At 41.7% G+C, this 22,298-nt stretch overlaps 1 pseudogene; it reads right to left on the reverse strand.

Annotated features, from left to right (window-relative positions):
- Positions 1–11,239: 11,239 nt before the first annotated feature.
- Positions 11,240–11,433, reverse strand: LOC143437419 (small nucleolar RNA U3; annotated as a pseudogene).
- Between the last annotated feature and the right edge of the window lie 10,865 nt (positions 11,434–22,298).

Consider the following 22,298-nt stretch of genomic DNA (forward strand, 5'->3'; position numbering starts at 1 on the left):
TCTCAGGATCCCGTCTTTGAGGGCAAAGAAAGAGGTATCCCTGCAGTACTTTATCTCGCATCCTCCAGCATCCCCCTCTATAGAGGAGGATCAATGGTAGGACTTCCCACAAAGGCAGCTGCTGTAGGGAATTTTGGGAGGTTTGAACTTTGAAACACTGCATTGGGGCTGACACTTGATAAGTTCTGGAGTGGGTTCATCATCAGAGTCCAATTTTAGGTAATGCACTTGGAGTGGATTGGCTGCCAGGTGGTCTCCCTGGATCTTTATGAGAGTAGTAAGGCGAGAGAAGGCCCAAAGGCCAAAAGAAATGAGCAAGGGAAGGCCAATGAGAGGTCCAAGGATAGAAGGCAGTGAGGTAGAAAGCCAAGGCGAGGTAGAGAACCAGTTCTTACACCAGCTCTTGCTTTGTTTTTTTCTTTCTAAGCCCTCTTGAACACTGTGCATGCTTTCACTGCCCCTGATTTATCTGCAAAGAAGCAGCACTCTTCCTTTAAAGTGGCACAGAGTCCTTTCTGTTGCAGGAGCAAGAGATCTAGGCCTCACAGTTCTGAAGGTCAACTTTAGCTAAAGAGGAAAGTGACTCACTAAGGGCTTCAGTGCTCTGCTGTCGCTCTCTAACATCTTGATCAAGGGTGGCACTAAGCTCAGAGTCATAGTGGTTGGAGAGGACAAGGGAGGAAACTCCAGTCCCAACACCCACTGCCAGCCCCAAGATGATTGCATTGGTCACTGCAATGATGGGCTCTCGCTTTTGTCAGAGGAGAACTTCATCGTGTTGTGAGGGTGAGGTCCAGGAAAGCTGCTCCTCTTGGTTCCATAAGTGGAAAAGTCATCTGAGGAGTAATAGGCTAACCACAGGAGAACATGTACAAAAGATCTTTTGAAGACTTAAAGCTGGTAAGGTGTATGCATGGAGTAAGTCCAGAGGAGCAGGGCTACCATGTATCCTCAAGAGGGATAAGGTAAAAATGGCCTGTAAAGTTAAAAGAGGCTTAAGTCTGATTATAATTCAAGCAAAGGTAGGAGGCAGCTTGTTTCCAGGAGAGGTGATGCAGGTACCAGATCCTGAGACCATTTCCAAAGAAAATCCTTTAAAGGAGGAATGTTGCCTGTTGCAGCCCGAGCTGCCCCACACTTGGGGGCCAGAAAGGTTGAGAACTGCTCTACCCCACGTTTGGGGGCCAAAATGTCTCAGACTGTTCTGTCAATGTTTGAACCGGCACTGCCAAATGCCTTGCGGACTAATTATAATCTAATTATTCTATTTTTAGAAGGAAATTGAATTATTAGTTTCACCTGTGTCACTTCTGATCCCTTTGAATAGGATAAAGCCTTGCAACACAAATGGCAACTGAGAGGGATATGCAGGGGGAAACAGATCAACTCTACTGAGCAAACATCTAAAAAGCTGTATGAACAATTACTAACTACAAAGGTGATGGGCAAGCTGTGTGTATTTGCTCATGTCTTTAATCACAGAGGTACAAGCAGATGTATGTCATTGAACTAGAAGCTGGCATGATCTGTGTGATGTATTTCGGGACAGCAAAAGTTACATATTAAGACCCTCACACCCCTGTAAAAATCAACCAAAGATACAAAAATGATAGAGAGACCTCACGGTTCTTTACTGAGGTTGCTACAAAGAATTATACTTTCACTGTAGTTGTGTATTCATCTTGCAAAAACATGCTGTGAGCCAGTTTAAGCACCAACATTAATTAAAGTTTACTAGAAGGAATGCATGTTTAAACAGTTAAAAATGGACAGGTGAAAATATTAGTAATGTTTATGCTGATCAAAAATAAGGAACATAGAGCATAAAAGATAGCTCAGGATTGGAAAGCTCTTGCTGGTCTGCCACATAATGGTAGTCAATTTCTAGTATTTACATGGGGATCAACAACTACCCATTTCTTCAAGATCAAGAGGACTGAGGCCATCTTCTGACAACAGAAAACATGAGGCCCACATGTTCATGTTCATCCACACAAGCACAATACTCTCATTTAGTCAAAATTTTCAGAACAAACACAAGAGTAAGGCAGAACAACATACACCTGGAATCCAATGAGAGCAAAGCCTCAGGCAGTATTAATATCATGAACATATGCCATTCATGGAAATATAATATGATATAATATAATATATTTTGCCAAATTTTAAAATGAAAGATGTGGATGAAGAGGTACACAGAAGCATGTGCTTATTTTACAAAAATATGTCAGGTGGCTTCTGTGGTTTCTATATCTACTATCAGCACAAAAAGGTCTTCACAGATAAATTTTGTCTTGAAAACAATAAACAAAAGATATAAAGTTAAAAATATAAAACCACCAGGCTTGCAAAATAGCTTAGCATTGAATAGGAAAGGTTTATACTGTATCTTACGTGATTTAGGGACTGAGACCAGATGGGGAATGTATGGGAGCATGAGAAGAAAGCTAAAGGATCAGTTTCAACCACAATACAGTAGACACACAGAACAAAATATGTCCTGTCTAAAAAGAAATACAGGGGTATAGCTTGAGCAGAGACTGAGGGAATGACCAATGAAAACTTGCCCAACTGGAGACCCACCTTATTTATGAACAAGCACTAATCCATGACATTATTAGGGATACTCTGTTATGCTCCCACACAGGAGCCTTGCATAATTGTCCATTAAGAGGCTCCACCCAGCAGCTGACTTGAAACAGATGCAGAGAACCATAGTGAAACATTGAATGGTTCTTGGGGACTGTTATGGAAGAGTTGGGGGAATGATTGATGCCCCTGAAGAAGATAGGAACCCCTCCACAGGAAGACCAACAGACTCAACTAATCTGGACCCGTGGGGACACTCACAGACTGATCCAAAACCAATAGCACACACAGTCTAGACTAAGGCCCCTGGAACATATGTAGCAGATGTGTAGCTCAGTCTTCATGATGGTCCTCCAACAACTATAGCAGAGGCTGTCCCTAAAGCTGCTGTCTATCTTTAGAATCTGTTCCTTGAACTGGGCTGTCATGTCTGGCTTCAATGGAAAGGATGAACTTAACCCAGCAGAGATTGGATGCACCTCAGTGTGGAGATACCCAGGGGCCCACATCTTCTCAAAGGAGAAACAGAGGATATTGAATAGAGGGACTCTGTGCAGGCAGTGGACCTAGAGTAGGGACTTCACAAAGTTCATAGCCATTTTATTTATAACAGCTTGAAACTGGACAAATCCCAGATGTCACTCAACCAAAATATGGATATAGAAAATGTAGTACATTTACAAAAGGAAAAACTATTCAGCTATAAAATACAAGGACATCATGAATTTTGAAGGCAAATGAATACAACTAGAAACTATTATCCTGAGTGAGGTAACCCAGACCTAAAAGCACATGCATGTGTGTACTCACTTACAAGTGAATAATAATCATAAAAACAGGAAACCCACACTACACTCTATAGACCCAAAGAAGCTAAACAAGAAGGAAGGCACAAATGAGCATGGTTGAATCTCACTCAGAAGTGGGAATAAAACAGTCATGGGAGGCAGATGGAAGAGAGAGAACTGGATGGGAGAGCAGATAAGAAGGGGAATCAGGGTGAACCAGCAACATGTGTGGCGAGAGACTATGGAGTTGATCTTAGCTGAGATGCATAGCAGTAAGATATGGATGCTGAAGAGGCAACAGCTGCAGTCAGGCAAGACTCCCCAGTGCAGAGTTAGAGACAACAACCAATCCAAATACCTTTTTACCCAACATTTGCTCCTGTCCACAAGAATACAATCTACAACATAGATTCTGTCCAGCAGCAAAATAACCCTTTAATACCATGTTGTTGTTCTAACTTGCTACTCTGCTGCTGTGCTTGAATCCTCTAAGCAAAAGCATCTAAGGTAATAAGTGGTTGTTGTACATGGTTCTGTCAGATCACAGTCCATCATTTTGAGAGCTTAGATTAAAAACTGAAGGCAAAACGCATGGGAAACACTGTCTCCTGGCTTGTTCTCTTGTTTGGTCACTGTCTCAAGCTCAGCCTGCTCTCTCATCCAGACCAGGACCACTTGCTTAGGGATATTGCCACCCTCAGTGGAAGAGTCTTTTTTTTTTTTTTTTTTTTTTTTTTTTGGTTTTTCGAGACAGGCGTTCTCTATGTAGCCCTGGCTATCCTGGAAGTCACTCTGTAGACCAGGCTGGCCACAAACTCAGAAATCCGCCTGCCTCTGCCTCCCAAGTCCTGGGATTAAAGGTGTGTGCCATCACTGCCCGGCATAGAAGAGTCTTCCTAATCAATCATTGACACTATCTCTCACAGACATAGCAACCAGCCATTCTGATGAGGACACGCCCTCAATTGAGGTTCCTTCAGATGTCTGTAGCTCTGAAATGCTGAGAACTGAAAACAAGTATGACACAGATACAATAATAAATGAGGAAGTTGTTACAACACAAAACCCATGAGCTAACCATAACAATACAGAAGCTCCTGCCATCCTATGAGGAACTTGGAGTTTTGGCTGAGCAAGGACAAAATAGGGAGGGCACCTGGCTCAGAGCAGGGAAGGATACACTGGAATGGGGAGCTCAGAGGATGTGCTGACAGGGGTTAAGGCATCTTTAACTTTGGGTTTCCAGGCCATTGCTACCAAAGACAAGGCTAAAACAGCTGGAAAGTGGACAGAAAAGCAGATTGTCTCACAGATCCAGAAATGATCACCACAAAGGACAGGATCTCTGACCCAAGGAAGATATGCTAAATTTGTTAGAATCGATGAACAATGACCTTCCATCTCATGACAACTCCAAGTTCAAAACTACAGAGTCACATATGAACTGGGCAGAGGGTAGTTCAGGAGGTGGGTAATGAGGTCTTTATCTTTCTACCCTGTAAAATAAGGTAGGCAGAGCCTGATTTTGCCCTGGATGCTGTCTCAAAGAGCTCTGTCATGCACTAGTCAATGGGTCTAGGTCCTGTTGTTAAGAAGGATTTATCCCAAGGTGTGGGACTAGAAACTAAATCGATTCGGGTGGAGTCTTTCTCATTTCTTCAGTGAGAGAATGACAAACTTCCACACACAAAATAGACAGCCAAAAGGGGGTGATAAAGGCTACCCAGCAGATTCCTCCACTTGGATAGAGGAGAAAATGAAGACAGGATGGCAGCTGTGAGCCCTGTAGTTGAAAGTTCTGAAGGAATAAATGAGGTACGATCACTTTCAAAATGCAGTGAAATGCAATTGAAAGAACAAGAGTCCTCAAAAAAATTATGTTTGATCTTGTGAAATGTTATTTAGAAAATAAATTCTCACTCTTGATTCTCTTAGTCATATATAGATGCATCTCAGTATCCCAGATGAAAGAAAAGTCCATGGAATACTTCAGCCTGGAAGGGTCTATATATAGCTGAGAAAAACTGAACAACCTTATTAAATACTGTGGTCAAATTTAAAACCTATATTTAGCACACATAAAACACCATCTCATTATCAAAGAGAACTTCTCAATAATAGATTGTGTTCTTTGTTACACTAACCATGACTGCTCCCTGATTTAAATGATGGCAGGAGTTTCTACTATCAAATGAACAGATTTATAGAATTATTCAGGTATCCTATCTCAACGTCCTTGAACTTCAACTGTCTTTTCTTATAATGCAGCAGATACATGTGCTTCACGTTCACAGGGAATCCAGAATGTGACTTGTGTGCTGAGTTTAAGCAGCTCTGCAAAAAGATATTTATTAGATAAGGATAGACACCTGTGTTCAGGGACATTATCCAGACAAAGTCAGGCAGAGAAATGGAATTCCTGCTGATAAAGGGTGTAACGACCCAGCTGCCCAACTTTGGGCATCAAACTGTAACGGCCCACTCTGTTCTGCTTGTCTGGGTCTAGCGAGAGAGAGAGTGTGGGGCAAGCGACTCGAAGAATGAGGACAAGACAGAGGTTCTGATCAAGTCTCTAGTCTCATTTATTGTCTCTCTCCTATATTGTCTCTCTCGTTGTCTCTTGTATTCTCTCTATTGAAGGGAAATCTGGGGTATCTATAGGCTTTTGCCATGTGCCTTGCAGGTGTGGATATGGCGTGAGCCTTGCAGCTCCGAGCACAAGATATGTGGGATATCAGAGTGTTCTCTGCTGTTGTAGGCTGTTGAAAAACAAGTCTCACGTCAGGGTATATGGCTCAAGATGGCTGAAAAGCTGAAAGCCACTTTCTGCTAAAAGTTGGCTCCCAACAAAAGGGATTCCTCCATTTTGGGCTGACTTCCACTGAAGACTTGTGGCCTGCGACCTTCATACAAGTTTTCCAAAACGTTGATTCCTGAAATCATGGATCTTGGCTGTGAGAGAAACTGTATCAAATACTGAAATCTGATTCAAAATATATCCAGCCTAGGACCCTGCTCAGCTCTCCAGGTGGCTGTCCCATAATTGGCTGTGTAAAGGTGTCTTCTAAAGGTCATTCAGCACCTTCAGGGTAACAAGGAATACAGTATTAATGGTAATTAATACCATTAGAATCCATGATCATTGGCCCACTGTCTCACTTCTCTGCTGTGAAATGAGTTCCTTGGTCAGAAGCAATACTGTGTGGAATGCCATTGTGGTGAATGAGGCACTCAGTATGTCCAAGGATCGTGGATTTGGCAGAAGCCATGTGTGCATGAAAGGCAAAATCATAAGCAGAATATGTATCTATTCCAGGAAGTAGAAAGCTTTGTCCTTTGCCCAAGAGAAATGATCTGATGTAGTCAACATGCCACCAAGTCACTGGCTGGTCAACCCAGGATATAGTTCCATATCTAGGGCTCAGTTTGGGTCTCTACTGCAGATAGATCTGGAACTCACCAGCAGATGTGGCCATGTCAGGCTTGGTGAGAGGATGACTCTACTGTTGTATCCATGAATAAACCCCACTGTGTCCACCATGGTTACTATGTTCATGGTCCCATTGGAAAATGACAGATATAGCTGATGACACGCTGACTTCCCACAGAATAGATCCTCCTAACTACTTGATTACTGAATGTTTGCTCAGCTGAACTTACCTTTTGTTCAGCATTTACATGGGACATAAGTATCTTTACATCCTTTGACCATATTGAGAGATCTATCCACATACTTCTTGCTTTTATATCTTTCTCAACAGTATTCTGTTTTGTTTTTTTTTTTTTTTTTTTTTTTGGTTTTTTGAGACAGGGTTTCTCTGAGTAGCCCTGGCTGTCCTGGAACTCACGCTGTAGACCAGGCTGGCCTCAAACTCAGAAATCCACCTGCCTCTGCCTCCCAAGTGCTGGGATTAAAGGTGTGGGACCACTGCCTGGCTGCTTTTTTTATTTTTTCTCAACAATATTCTAATTGTTCTGTTTCCTAGTCTCTGACAGTTAAGCCACCCCACTGATTATAGCTGATGATTCAGTGAATGATCACACATTTCCAAACAAATGCATGAGCATGACTACTGCATGAAGCTCTGAACTGTGGTGATTTCCCTTTACTGGTGTCTTTCAGGATTGTCCCAGAAACATGTTTTCATGCTGCAGTTGTTCACTTTTGGATGGGGCCTGCATAACAGGCTGAACCCTTAGTAAAGCAGGGCCTAGTTATATCTTCCTTAGTCACTTGATAATAGGGCCTGTATCCGGAAGTTCTAGGTGCATGTATAATACCAGGGGCATTGTACAGGAATAGAAACTAGGCTTCTAGGCAACTCAGGTACTTAGCATTATTTTCCAAGTTGGCTTGTCCGTAGCAAAACCCAAGCCTATCTCCACTCTCAAGGCTAATACCCAACAAGACTAGAATTTTCAAGTTACACCCTCAACAATAACAGGGTCTCCAGGTTATTCCCCCAACAAACCTGCACCTCAGGTTACAAGTCCATGCCTAACAAACAGTAATGCAGAGGGGAGGTTAAGTTAACTTTATGATGTGACTCCCAGCACCAGCCAATTATGTTAAAGGCCACAGCAACTTCCTCAGCAACTTTCCAATTAGATGCTTGCACACATACTCCCTATTGCAAGAGACATTTAAAATGGCAGCATTCAATCTTGTTTTTCTTAATCAGCCACCATATTCACGACTAGCCTAAGCCTGCAGCCAGGAGCTACTGTATCCATGATGCTCAGCTCAAGCCATCTGCTCAGATAGTGAGATACACCAACCCTGCCACCCACAAGATGCCAGTGTGAGAGATGGCTCTGCCAACCTCCCATGCTGTCTTCACAATGCTTGGCTGAACCCAGATCATACCATCATCCACATGGGCTCAGTACAAATGAGACTCTAATGCTTAGGTTATCCAAAGGCTTTATAAGTTTGGTAATGATCAAAACAAGATGTCCATACAATCACCAATCTAGATACCCAATACTCAGTCTAGATATACCAACTACCTTTGACTGTTAGAGACACTCGCATATCAACTTCCATGTTCCCTCTGTCTCATCCCTCCCCCAGCTCCTCCTCTTACTTCTTCTCTTTCTCTCCTTACTCCTCCCACCTTAGCTCTTCCTAAAACTCCCCACTTGATCTTAGAATAAAGTCTTTCCATGATAGACACTTGGGGTTCCACCACCACCAAAACAGACTTGGCTGATGCTGGTGCATTGGGGACGGGGCAAGCTAGCTCAAACAGAATAAAGACCCTTCTGTGAGTTGCATCAGATCAGCTCCTGTGTGTGTCTTTTTGGGGATCATTAACATTTCCCTGGCATGACATGTTCAATCTCTAGTAAGATGGAATTGCAGGCCAAGATATTTCTTTTCGAGGGAAGATAGTTGGATAGAGTTGATGGTAGAGCTTTGCTCCAATATTCAAAATCTATGATTCATAATAAACACCTGCCAAAGGCTCCAAAAAACATTCTTTGCAGCACTGAGCAGCAGAGAAAAGATTGGGTGCTCAAAGCAATTTTCAATTAAATACAGAGGCAAGCTCCAGCTACAGGCAACATTCCTACGAACAGAAATAAATAATAATCAGGAATTTAAAAATTAAAATATTCTTTTTTTTTAAAAAAAAGATTTATTTAGTTTATGTATAATTACACGTTTGCTGTCTTCAGACACACCAGAAGAGGGTATTGGATCCCAACACAGATGGTTGTGAGCCACCATGTGGTTGCTGGGAATTGAACTCAGGACCTCTGGAAGAGAAGTCAGTGCTCTTTTTTTGGAATATTTTCTTTACTTACATTTCAAATGTTATTCTCTTTCTCGCCCCCCCCAACTCATTATCCCATCCCTCCTCCCCCTGCTTCTATGAGGGTGTTCCCCCACACACCCAATCACTCACCCACTCACTCCCGGAGATGGAATCTTGATGTGATTTTAATTTCTCCTGATAACTAAGCATAACACATTGCTCATGTGTTATGTATAGTACACACGTGGGAATCAGAAGACAACTTGTAAAAGTGAATTCTCCTCCCACCCTGTGGGACCCATGTGCTATAAGCTCAGGTCTTCAGACATGTTGGCAAATACTTTTAAGCACTGAGACATCTCTCCAGCACTTTTTCACATATTTATTGGCCATAGGAATTTCATTTTTTAAAACTTGTATGTGTATGTGTATTTTTCCTGCATGTATGAATGTGTGCCATGTGTGTGCCTGGTACCAGTGTAGGTCAGAAGACAGCTTCATTCAGACCTCCCTGCCATGGTGGTGCTGGAAACTGATCCAGAGTTCTCCAAAAGAGTAGTAAGCAATAAGCACTGTTTACTTCTGAGCCAGCACCCCAGTACCCATATTTCGTCTTTTGAGATCTGTTTTTGTTTTCAATTCATTTGGTTATTCAATGACTGGGACATTTGGGTACTTTTGGAGTTCTTTAAAGATTAATCTTCTCAAAGATAATATAACTAACAAAAGCCCTTTTCTTCCAGACTCTTTCTTCACTCTGCAGATTATTGCCCTTGCTATACAAAGCCTTTTAATTGCTTTCTGTCCAGCTTGCCAATTTCCCTCCTTCTTCCTCCAGCATTATTGGAATGATTTTAAATTACATTTTTCTATTTCTAGGGTTTCTGTTGCTTTTTACAGCTGACTTTTAAAAATGTATCACCACAGCCAGGCAGTAGTGGCACATGCCTTTAATCCTATCACCTAGGAGGCAAAGGCAAGTGGATGTCTGTGGGATCCAGGACAACCTGGACTACAGATAGGGTTCCAGGGCAGCCGAGGATAAACAAAATCTGTATCAGGAAAAAGAAAGAAAGAAAGAAAGAAAGAAAGAAAGAAAGAAAGAAAGAACAAACTTATCTCCACAAATAACACATAGTTGTCAAAGTGATATAGTATACAAAAAAATGATTTCTGTGAAAATACATTTCTCTGCAATTCCTGGCTAGCTCCAAACTATGCTGACCTTGAGCATCAGCGTTTACTTTGTGTTTTAGATTTAGTCTTTGAAAAGAATGTGCTGTATGTACATCTTTGTTACTGCTGTCTGTATGTCCAGCATCAGCACTGGGATGAAGCAGCTCCTGTTAGGCATTTATCCCTACTTCCCTGGCATGGCCACCATCATTTGTCTTCTCAGCTTTATGTTATAGGAGAGCCTGGTGCAGATGTCACAGGTGCTATTTAACACCTACCACAAGATCATCATCATGCTAAAAATTGAAGTTATACATGGAAGAAGCTCAGACACTTCCAGAATTGGTTTTGTCTCCTACATGGGAACACACTCAAACCCAGAAGGGCTCACTGGTCTGATCTGTATCAATAGATCTGTCCCATCTATTGATCTCTAATTCACCAGTGGCACAAAAACACCTCTGTCAAAGTAAAGAAATGTTTTGGGTTGTTTGTTTGTTTTGGTAGCTAAATGCAACATCACTCCTCATGCCTTCCCTCCTTCCACACTACAAGGAAAGCTCACAGCTTTCCTCTACCAACCTCTGCCCAGTGAAGGATTCAGAGAAAACAACTGGGCTGTACTGTGCTTTTGTGGGCAAGACGCCCTGACTGACTCACTGAAGCAGCAATGACTGACTTCACTTATACTCGATAAGCTATGCAATAATGGATACGCTAAGGTCAGATTCCACGGCCTACAGCAGCACTTCACTTTGGTACAGCCAGTTTGGATGTGTCCAAATTTACAAGAAAAGTACTGTCCATCTGACAGATCACAAACACAGACAGTTGGTCAGCCTTTACCACATAGAAACACCTTTCCAAAAAAGACAAAGAACATACACCAACTATATCTTTCACCATTAAAATTAAACAGAGACCCACTCAGAATTCTCTCCCAAAGGGGAGAAGGACGATCATCAATGGCTGGAGGCAGCAGCACTGAAGCAACACCTAGAGCAGGCTTCCCACTCAGAAGGGAACACTATGTCTGCTCGTGTCTCCGGGTGCTCTACACAGTCAGAGAAACTTCTCTAGTAACGAACTATAGAAAGGATCCCTGAAAGTATAGTCTTATCCACAGACTCCCGAATGCACCAAGCGCCCTCACATCTTACATATGGCGACTTCCAAAGAGAAGCCCCACGCTCTCCCTTTCGGCGCCCCCATCGCACACCACGTCTGTCCACGCGGGGACACGGGCTCTGGCCTCTCCATACCCAGTCCACCGGGCATTTGGAGTCGCTACAGTTTCCCTGCACTGCCACCGCGATTAGCATACGGTCGCCGAGCAGCCAATCAGCTCACAGTTCTCTCCTGCCTCGTCCCACCTCCGCCTGCGATGGGTCACGCGTTGTCACTGACGGCCTCATGCTGCCTGCCCCTTGTTCCCCGGGACCGCATTTCTCTAACATGTTCTAAGATTTAACTTGCTAGACATGTTGGGTCATGCTATAATCCTGACACTAAGGAGGCTGAAAACAGGGGTTAACCACAAGTGTGAGGCCAGACTAGGCTACACTCTAAGTTCCATATCAACTGGGTAAAAAGAGAATCATCTCCCAAAATAAAGATTGGAAGAGCTAGTTCAGCAGGTAGAGTATTTGCTTTCTATCAGAGGGATGGATCCTAGCACCTAGAACAGGCAGGTCACAAATGCCTTTACCTAAACTATAAAGGATCCGATATCCCTTTCTGACTTCCATGGATACTTACACACATACATGTGCATACATATACACACATAGATCCTCTTAAGAGATAATTAAAGGGCTGCATTCCTCCCTTGGAGCCCTTCCCACTCTTGGGAATTTTTCTCCCTTTTCCTTAATAAATCGGGGCCTATGGGTGGCACATTCTACCAATACTGAAAACCTGAGTTTGATTCCCAGAAAACACTTTGCTAGCATTTCTTCTAGGCTCCACCCCAGTTACCTGGCAACAGCCAAGAATGCCAGACTCCCTATAAAAGGGGTTGCTTGCCCCTCCTCTCTCTCTCATACTCTCTTACCCTCTGTCCCTTCTCTCCCCATTCCCCTCCCCGTCTCTCTCTCTCTTTCTCTCTCTCTCTCTCTCTCTCTCTCTCTCTCTCTCTCTCTCTCCCTTTCTCCCTCTCCCTCTCCCTCTCCCTTTTCCTCTCTCCTGTCCCCCCAACTTCCCCTCCCCATGCCCTAATAATAAACTCTATTCCATACTATACCCATTGTATGGCTGGTATCTCAGAGGGAAGGGATGCCTGAGCAACACACTGTACCTCTACCAACCATATCCCTGGCTTCTCTTTCTTTTTTATAAAGCACAACACACATGGTGGAAGGTAAGAACCAATTCTCACAAGTTGCCCTCTGTGTAACAACATACACACACAATAAATAAATGTAAAAATTTAGAAAATAAATGTACATTCATTCTGCAATGATAATTAAGCAAGTCAATAAAACAATACTATTTAAGATGCTACTTCTCTGTAAGCCTTCCTTGACCTCTTCAGATAATAATGACCACATTGTATTTTTTGTTTGTTTTTCAGACAGGTCTCAATAAGGAGCCATGACTGTCTTGGAACTCACTATGTAGACCAAGTTAACCTTGAACTCACAGAAATCTACATGCCTCTGCCTCTGAGTACTGCAATTAAATGCATGCACCACTCTGGCAAACCACCACGTATTTTGAGACCCCAATTATCTCTCTATGTGCATGTGCACAGATCAATTCATTGCAAATATATTTACTTACTTTACTAAAGTGGGTGTATTTAAATTTTGGTTTTGGCTTTTTGTGTGTGGTAGTTTGAATCAGAATGGCCCCATAGGCTCACGTTTCAATTCTTGGTTCCTAGTGAGTAGAACTGTGTGGGAAAGATTAAGAAGTATGGCCTTGTCAGAGATACTGTGTCACTTGTGGTGGGTAGCCATTCCCAGTAAGCTCTCTCTTTGTATATGTAAACTCTTAGCTACTGTCCCCATGGTCATGCATGCCTGGCATCCTACTCCCCTCCATGATGGTCACAACTCTGAAACTGCATGCTCTAATTGGACTTTTTTTAAAATAAATTGCTTTGGGCCTGACATCTCTTCCAAACAGAAACTAAGAGTGTACAAGCACATGTCCCACTTGGATGTAGCCCTCCCTCACAATCTACCTTGTTTGAAACTGGTTCTTGTCTTGCTACTGACTGCAGTCATCTAGCCAGTATAAACTTATCAGCCTTGAGCAGGCCAAGCAGACCTTGAACTTTTTGTCAAGACAGGTCTTAATAACCTGGACAGAGACACCTGCCTTGCCTGTAGTTACAGGTTTCCATAGAGACTTAGCTGTTTTGGCTGCCGTGCTGACCTTGCTCTGCCTCCCAAGTACTGGGATTAAAGGCATGTGCCACCACTGCCTGGCTTCTTTGACCATTGTGAGAGATCTATCCACATACTTCTTCCTTTTATGTCTCTCTCAACAATATTCTAATTGTTCTGTCTCCAAGTCTCTGAGAGTTAAGCCATCCCACTGTTTATAGCTGATGATTCAATGAATAATCACACATTTCCAAACAAATGCATGAGCATGACTACTGCATGAAGCTTTGAACTGTGGTGATTTCCCTTTACTGGTGTCTCTCAGGATTGTCCAAGAAACATGATTTCATGCTGCAATTGTTCACTTCTTGATGGGGTCTGCATAACAGGCAGAACACTTAGTAAAGCAGGACCTAGTTATTTCTTCCTTAGTCACTTGATGATAGGACCTGTACCAGGAAGTTCTAGGTGCATGTATAACACCAGGGGCATTGTACAGGAATAGAAACTATAGGCTTCTAGGCAAGTTAGGCACCTAGCATTAGTTTCCAAGTTGCCCCCTCCCCAGCAATACCCAAGCCTACCTTCAATCTCTAGGCTAATCCCAAACAAGACTAGAGTTTTCAAGTTACACCCTCAACAATACCAAGGTCTCCAGTTTATTCCCCCAAAAAACCTGCTCCTCAGGTTTCAAGACCATGCCTAACAACCACTAATGCAGAGGTGAAATTAAGCTTATGAGGTGACTCCCAGCACCAACCAATTATGTTAAAGGCCACAGCAACTTTCCAATTAGATACTTGCACACACCCTCCCTATTGCAAGAGACATCTAAAATGGCGACATTCATTCAGGCTTTTCTTAATCCCCTGCCATGTTATTGACAACCGTAGGCCTGTGGCCAGGAATGGCTGCAGCTGATGCCCCACTGCTCAGCTGGAGCAGTCGGCTAAGGCGGTGAGAAACACCATCCCTGCCACCCAGGAGATGTCACCATGGGAGATGGCTCTGCCAATCTCCCATGCTGTCTCCACAATGCTTGGCTGAACCCAGATCACTCTGCCATCCACGTGGGGTCAGTCAAATGATACTCCAATGCTTAGGTTATCCAAAGGCTATATATGTTTGGTAATGCTCAATAAGAAGATGCTTATACAATCAGAGGTGTACCCCAATATTCAATGTAGATATATCAACTACCTTTGGTTGCTAGAGACACACACTTCTGCTTCTATGTTCCCCCTTTCTTGTGTCACCTTCCACTACCTCCTCCTCTTCCTCTCCTTACTCCTCCTACCTTAGCTCCTCCTACAATTCCCTACTTGCTGCTTACAATAAATCCTTTGCCCATAGACATTTGGGGATCCACCATCACCGAAACATTCTTGGCTGCTGCTGGTGCATTGGGGATGGGGGCAAGCTAGCTCAAATAGAATAAAGACCCTGCAGGGAGTTGCATCAGATCGGTTCCTGTGTCTGTCTTTTTGGGGATCACTAACATTTCCCTGGCACTACATGTTCAATTTCTATTAAGATGGAATAGCAGGCCAAGATATTTTCTTTCAAGGGAAGATAGTTGGATAGAGTTGATGGTAGAGACTTTGCTCCAATACTCAATATCTATGATTCACAATAAACACCTGCCAAAGACTTCAAACAACATTCCTATCTAACCATGAAACTGGTAGCATAGCCTGCACAGCAGCCTGGTCCTGTTTCAGAGCCTTCTCCTAGTTTTGGCCCCCAACAGAAAGCTAGCAGCTTTCTGAGCTACGTGTTATACTGACTGGTGTAACACATACAAGTGAGGAGTGTACTGTCTCCAGAATCCTAATCGGCCAGTAGATGTCGTGCTTCTCTGTTTGCAGTGGGATTGGCCAGGTACACTGACTTATCTTTCACCTCAGAATTAATATCTCTGAAAAACCTATGGCACTAGATTCCTAAGCATTTCACTAAATTAAAAAAACTACTAAATTTTGGTTGGATTTATTTTCTGTCCTCTGGTGCCCTTATGGGTTTGCAATGAGTCCAATTTGTTTGATACCTCATGTGCCCTAGGTAAATTCTACATAATGTGCACTTTAGAGCACTAATATTATATTTTATGGAGGACACAGATGATCAAGATCCTTTCTAACTAAGTTAATGACAAGAAAATGCTGAAATACAAATTCAAATAGAAAACCCAAAAGCTAAAGTAAACTTTATTTCCCCACACAGAGAATTATTTTAATATTTCATTATTGATTCTCTTGTTTTCCCAATGCTGTTATACACACATGAAATTATTAATTAGAAAGGCATATGTACTTACGAATGGATGCATATAACATATTTTTCCATCTTCTTTGGATGAACATATTTGAGGTGGACATGAGACTGGGTTTAATTTAGCTTAGGCTAGCCTAAAATTCATGACATAGCTTAGCTGGGTCTTGGCCTTATGATCATCTAGCCTTGTCTGTTGGGTTCTGAGATCTTAGGCATGGTGACCCCAGGGAGCACCCCCTTGAGTTTCAGCTTCAATGTCTAATAGTGGGTTACTGGAACAATCTTTTGCTTTCATCTTCTTTAAAGAAGAGGTATCTGAAAGCACAGTATGACATTTTCTAGAAAGAACCAGAGCCAGGACTACTGAGAATCCTCTGTCATCTTACTTTCCATTCCATCTCAATCATTGGACCCAAACCACAATAACAGCCATTTTGCTGTGGTAAATATTATTTGGGAGTTTCTTACCCCACTTAAATCATAGAGATACCAAATAAAAGACACAGAAGACTTTGTATTTACAATAAGCAGTAAAGCAACAGAGTTGGGCAGATATCACCCCTCTATTCCTATTTTGTCTATTTCCCTGTTAATATCTGTGAGATATCACATGCCATGTTCTCGATAGGCTGCTCATACTCCCAGGCCAGACCTACTGGCCATGCACTCATACTCCACCAACCCCATGGTGGCTTCTTCCTTCTCCCTCTTCTCTCTCCTTCATGGTGTCTTCCCCAGACACTCAGTCTGGGGCCTGAAGCACCATCTGCCTTTCTTCTCCCCAGCTTCAGGTTTTGGCATCTTTATTAAGCAATCATGGAAGGCAGGAAAGAAATATAGAAATGATGTAATTATAGTCCCCCAAAATTATTGTACAATGTTGAACCAGGCTTTATGGTCATGTGTCCAGAGTCTAGGATCCTGTATTAGAGGACATCAAATATTATTTTTACTTTTTTCTCTCAGGCTGAACATTTCAAACCAAGAAAATAATAGTCTTTTAAAACAGGGCCACTTCATGATTCCCAGATTTTTTTTTTTTTTTTTTTTTTTTTTTTTTTTTTTTTTTTGGTTTTTTGAGATCGGGTTTCTCTGTGTAGCCCTGGCTATCCTGGAACTCACTCTGTAGACCAGGCTGGCCTCAAACTCAGAATTCTGCTTGCATCTGCCTCCCAATGCCTGGGATTAAAGGTGTGTGCCACCACTGCCTGGGCTTTATCCAGACTACTGATTGCCTAGTGTGTAGAAACAAGAAATTATTAATCAAGACATTTGTTAATCACCTAAAATTAATTACCTCACAACTCCTTGCTAATATCAATCACTACTAATTGAAGGAAGCTTTTACCCTCTGTTTTCATCTTTTTTTTTTGTACTGTGACTAACCCTGCTTCAAAGTTGCTCATAGAACTTGATTCTTGCACAGGTCCCTCCCTCTTCATTTTAAGACCCAAGAAAAGCCAGAGAGGTTGTAGGAAACTCACTCAATGTTTTATTTTTGTTTTGCACTGACCAGTCTAGGACCAGTCTGGAAGAGTTGCAAGACACTCTTTCCAGCACTGAGCAGCACAAAAGGACTGGGTGCTCAAAACAATTCTCAATTACATACAGAGGCAAGCCTCAGCTGCAGGCAACATTCCTATGAACAAAAATAAATAATCAGGAGGAGTTGAAAAAAATGGAAAGAAATTCTTAATGACTTGGAATTGAAGGTGAATGAAAACAAAAAGGAGGATATAGAAATGTTGCATTTGAAATCAATAATTGGCTTTTAAAACAAATACACATAGAATGAATTAGGTAGTCTTCTGTTTCTATTTTGTGGAATTGTCCAAGGTGTATTGGTCTTAGCTCTTCTTTGAAGGTCTGGTAGAATTCTCCATTAATACTACCTAGTCCTTGCCTTCTCTTGGACAGGAGGTTTATAATGCCTGCTTTGATTTCCTTAAAGGTTATACTACACTTTAGATAATTTACCGATCTTGATTTAATTTTGGTTTATGGTATCTGTCTAGATAATTATCCATTTCTCTGGCTACACATTTTATCTAGATTTTCCAGTTTGTAGAAAGAACTAATGATTTTCAGAAGTTTTCTCAGTTTCTCTTGTTATGTCTCCCTTTTAACTTCTGATTTTGCTAATTTGGATACTGTCTCTGTGCCTTCTGGTTGGTCTGGCTAAGGGCTTTTCTATCATATTGATTTTGTCAAAGAACTAGTTCTTGGTTTTGTTGAGTCTCTGTACTGTACTCTTTGTTTCTAAGTGGTTCATTTTTGCCTGTGGGGAGGTGGACAGTGAGAAGCATCTGGGTGCCTGGTAGACCATAGGCCTTGAACTCCAGACCTTTATTGGACGGCAAGTGTTCAGCTCTGCTTCCAGGCCCTGGTTCTTTTCATTTAGCTCCAGCCCTCCAGAGCCCACAGAAAGGTCTATGGCCATCAGTCAGGAGGAACAGTGCCCCAGGCTATCCCACAAGTAGATGAGGTATCTCCAAGCTCTCAGAACAAGTCAATAGGCATTATCTGCTGACTGACCCTAACCCACCCAGAAACTGTATATAAGGGCTCTATTCAGGGGAAGTAAAGTGTACGAGAATCATGCGGGTGTCCCACAATTTCTGTAGCAAGAGCTGTAACACTTGGGAAGAGATCTGCTCTCCCAGAACCTGCCTGGGACACCAAGCTGCCTCCATGCCAGCTAGCTGGCTCCTTATTGACCCAGCCTGGGTCAGCTCAGCATGGAGACCGGTGCAGCACCTGGGAGTTACTGGGCTGCAACAGTGGAAACTCAGCAGAGGCAGCAATGGAGGCAGGCGATCTCCCCTCCCTGCTCGAACCCTGTCCTGTGCTGGGCCGGAGATCATTGTGGGACACCCTCCAGAACAAGGGACCCACATCTGCCCTGAGTTTGATTATTTCCTGGTGTCTACATCTCTTAAGTGTGTTTGCTTCTTTTTGTTCTAAAGCTTTCTGATATGCTGTTAAGTTGCTTGTGTAGGGTCTCTCTGGTATGTTTATGAGGGCAATTAGTTCCATGATATTTTGTGTCCCATAAGTTTTGTTATGGTGTGTCTTCATTCTCATTGAATTCTAGAGTCAAGTCTTTTATTTCTTTCTTTATTTCTTTCCTTAGCAAGTTATCATTGTATAGAAAGTTGTTCAGTATGTGGCTTTCTGATATTTTTGTTATTATTGAAATCCAGATTATTCTGTACTGATTTCATAGGATGCATGAGAATATTTCAGTCTTCTTGTATCTGATGAGGCTTCATTTGTGACAGATTTTTTTTGTTTTTTTCGAGACAGAGTTTCTCTGTGTAGCCCTGGCTGTCCTGGAACTCACTCTGTAGACGAGGCTGGCCTGGAACTCAGGAATGCACCTGCCACTGCCTCCCAAGTGCTGGGATTAAAGGAGTGTACCACCACTGCCCGGCGATTTGTGACAGACAACATGTTCAATTTTGGAGAAGATACAATGAGGTACTGAGGAGAAGATATATGTAATTGTATGTCTACCTTTTCATATCTGATTTTGGTAATTAGGATATTGTCTCTGTGTCCTTTCATTAGTATGGCTAAAAGTTTATATATATATATATATATATATATATATATATATATATATATATATATGTTCCATATGGAAGAGTCAGAAGAAAGACTTTAGAAGGTGAAGAGGATGGCGACCCCATAGGAAAAACAAGTGTCAACTAACTTGGACACTTTAGGGCTTCCAGAGTCTAAGCCAAAAACCAAGGGGCATACAGGGGATGGTTCATGGCCCTGGGCATCTGTGCAGCAGAGGACTGCCTTGTCTGGCCACAATGGGAGAGGATGCACTTAACCCTATAGAAACATGATGCCACAGGGAAAAGGGAACCTGGTGGAGGTGAGGTCCCAGTGGGTGGGCGGGTGGGAGAGAAACCTCTCAGAGGCAGCAGGGAGGAAGATGGGGAAAAGACCTCAGGGAAGAGGTACCAGGAAAGAGGGCAACTTTGGAATGTAAAACATTTTATAATTTTAATTAAAAAGGGAAAAAAGAAACAGAATTGAAAAAATATATATCTACACTGAGTTTGAAAAAGAGCAGATAGATGGTTTCCTTGCAGAGAAAATGGCATTAATTTACTACTATTAATTGCACATACCTGGCTGCTATGTGCAATGTTAGCTTCTGTGATCTGTAATATGACACACACAGCTACAGGCAATGGCCTGTGTCTCAATCATCCCACCTGACTTAACACTGAAAGTGCATTGGCCGTATTTCCAAAGTTGGAAATTCAATATTTCTTGGATTATGCTAAAGTTCCCAAATTATATACCTATCAATCTAGTTTGTCTTCATTCACCTGACATGCTGGCAAATTAGAAAATTATTACCCTGTCACCATCATGTCTTTTATTTTTTTGTATTGGTGACTCCAGGGTTAGTGATTGGAAGCGATGTCATTAAAACCATCATCTCAAAAAAGTAACTTATTTAAAAAGTGCATCAGTTGCCTCCCTGTCCAATTTAATGAGACAAAAACATGGTGTTAATCAAACTTTGGGTTAAATGTAAGCTGAGTACTTCACGGAATCTATCATAGAGCCTATGGTGGGTCCCACCATACATTTCATTGTGCGGACACAAACTATTGTATATCAAGTACATTGACATAAAATAGACTTTTTCAATTCCAGAAGTTATACCCACATTCCATTCCATGATGTTGGTAATCGATTCTGTACTAAGGAGTAACATTTATCACCCTCTGGTTAATGAGTGTGAGCTTATTTATATTGCCAAGGAGGGTCTTAAATATTCCAACATAGCTGAAGTACAAGAAAAAGGCTTTGAAACCAACTGTATGAAGATAATAGAAGTCCTTAAAGTGGAAATGACTAAATCTCTTAAAGAAATCGAGGAAGGCACAAACAATTGGAGGAAATCAATAAACACCTCAAAGACAGCCAGGAAAACACAAACAAAAACATGGAGGAAACCACCAAATCTTATAAATAAAGCCAAGAGCTGGGCGGTAATGGCGCACACCTTTAATCCCAGCACTTGGGAGGCAGTGTCAGGTGGATTTCTGAGTTTCAGGCCACCTGGGGCTACAGAGTGAGTTCCAGGACTACCAGGGCTACACAGAGAAACCCTGTCTAAAAAAAAATAAAGCCAAGAAAAACAAATGAAGATTACAAGGAAAATAGAAACAATAACAAAGTCACAAACTGAGAGAATAATGGAAACAAAACTTCAAGACTGCAAAGAGGAAATACGGAGACAAGATTCACAAACAGAATTCAGAGATGAATGAAAAATCTCAAGCACTGAAGATACAATGGAAGGAATGGATATATTAAGCAAAGAAAATGTTAAATCTGAAACTTCCTGATATAAAATATCCAGAATATCTAGGACACTGTGAAAGGATAAAATATAAGGATACTAAGACTAGAGAAAAAACAATATTAGATCAAATTCTCCTAAAATATTGATAACAAAATCTTAGAAGAAAAACTTCCAAAATAAGGAGGAAGGTACCTATCAAAGTAAAAGAATCATGAAAACACCTAACAGAATGGACCCTAAAATGAAGTCTCTTTCCTGTATAATAATCAAAACATCCAGTACAAAGAAAGAATACTAAAAGGTACAAAGGTCAAAAGCCAATAAACATATAAATGAAGATTTTTTAAAATTGCAGATGACCTTCAAGGAAGTTACCAATACAAATGAAAATTCAGGTTGTAAATAATCTTGTATTATCTGCAAAAGAAAGGAAAGCACACAAATACCCCAACACCAGCACCAGCAGCACCACCAGCAGCAGCCACAACAAAATACAAGGAGTTAACAATCACTATTTATTGACTCTCCCAGTATCAATGACCACAGTTCACCAGTAAAAAGACAAAGGGTAACAGAATAGATGCTAATAAAATTGATCCTTCAATTCCATACAAAAATATAGCTCCACATCAGGAATAGGCAGTAATTCCAGATAAAGGAATGTAAAAAGATTTTCCAAGCAGATGGACCAATGGAGCAAGCTGATGTCGTCATTTTAAAATGTAGCAAAACAGATATTTAACAAAATTAATCAAAAGAATTGGAGAAAGACACAACAAATTCCTCAAGTTCAAAGTCTCTTTTGAGTTTTATACAATCATGTAACTGTAATCCCCTATATCTTCAAAAACAAACAGCATATCATATATATCCAAATTTGCAGAACGTACTTCGCCATTTCTAAATGCCATTGTGAGGAAATACTGGGCCAAAAGAAGACCAAAAGGCAACAAGGCAATCTCCAAACTCTGCATCTCCATGTCTGATGTCAAAGTGTTCTTCATATCTCCAACTCCTTCCTGCTTTGCTCACTGCA

Source organism: Arvicanthis niloticus, chromosome Y (genome assembly GCF_011762505.2).
Source record: "Arvicanthis niloticus isolate mArvNil1 chromosome Y, mArvNil1.pat.X, whole genome shotgun sequence".
NCBI classification, from domain to species: Eukaryota; Metazoa; Chordata; class Mammalia; order Rodentia; family Muridae; genus Arvicanthis; species Arvicanthis niloticus.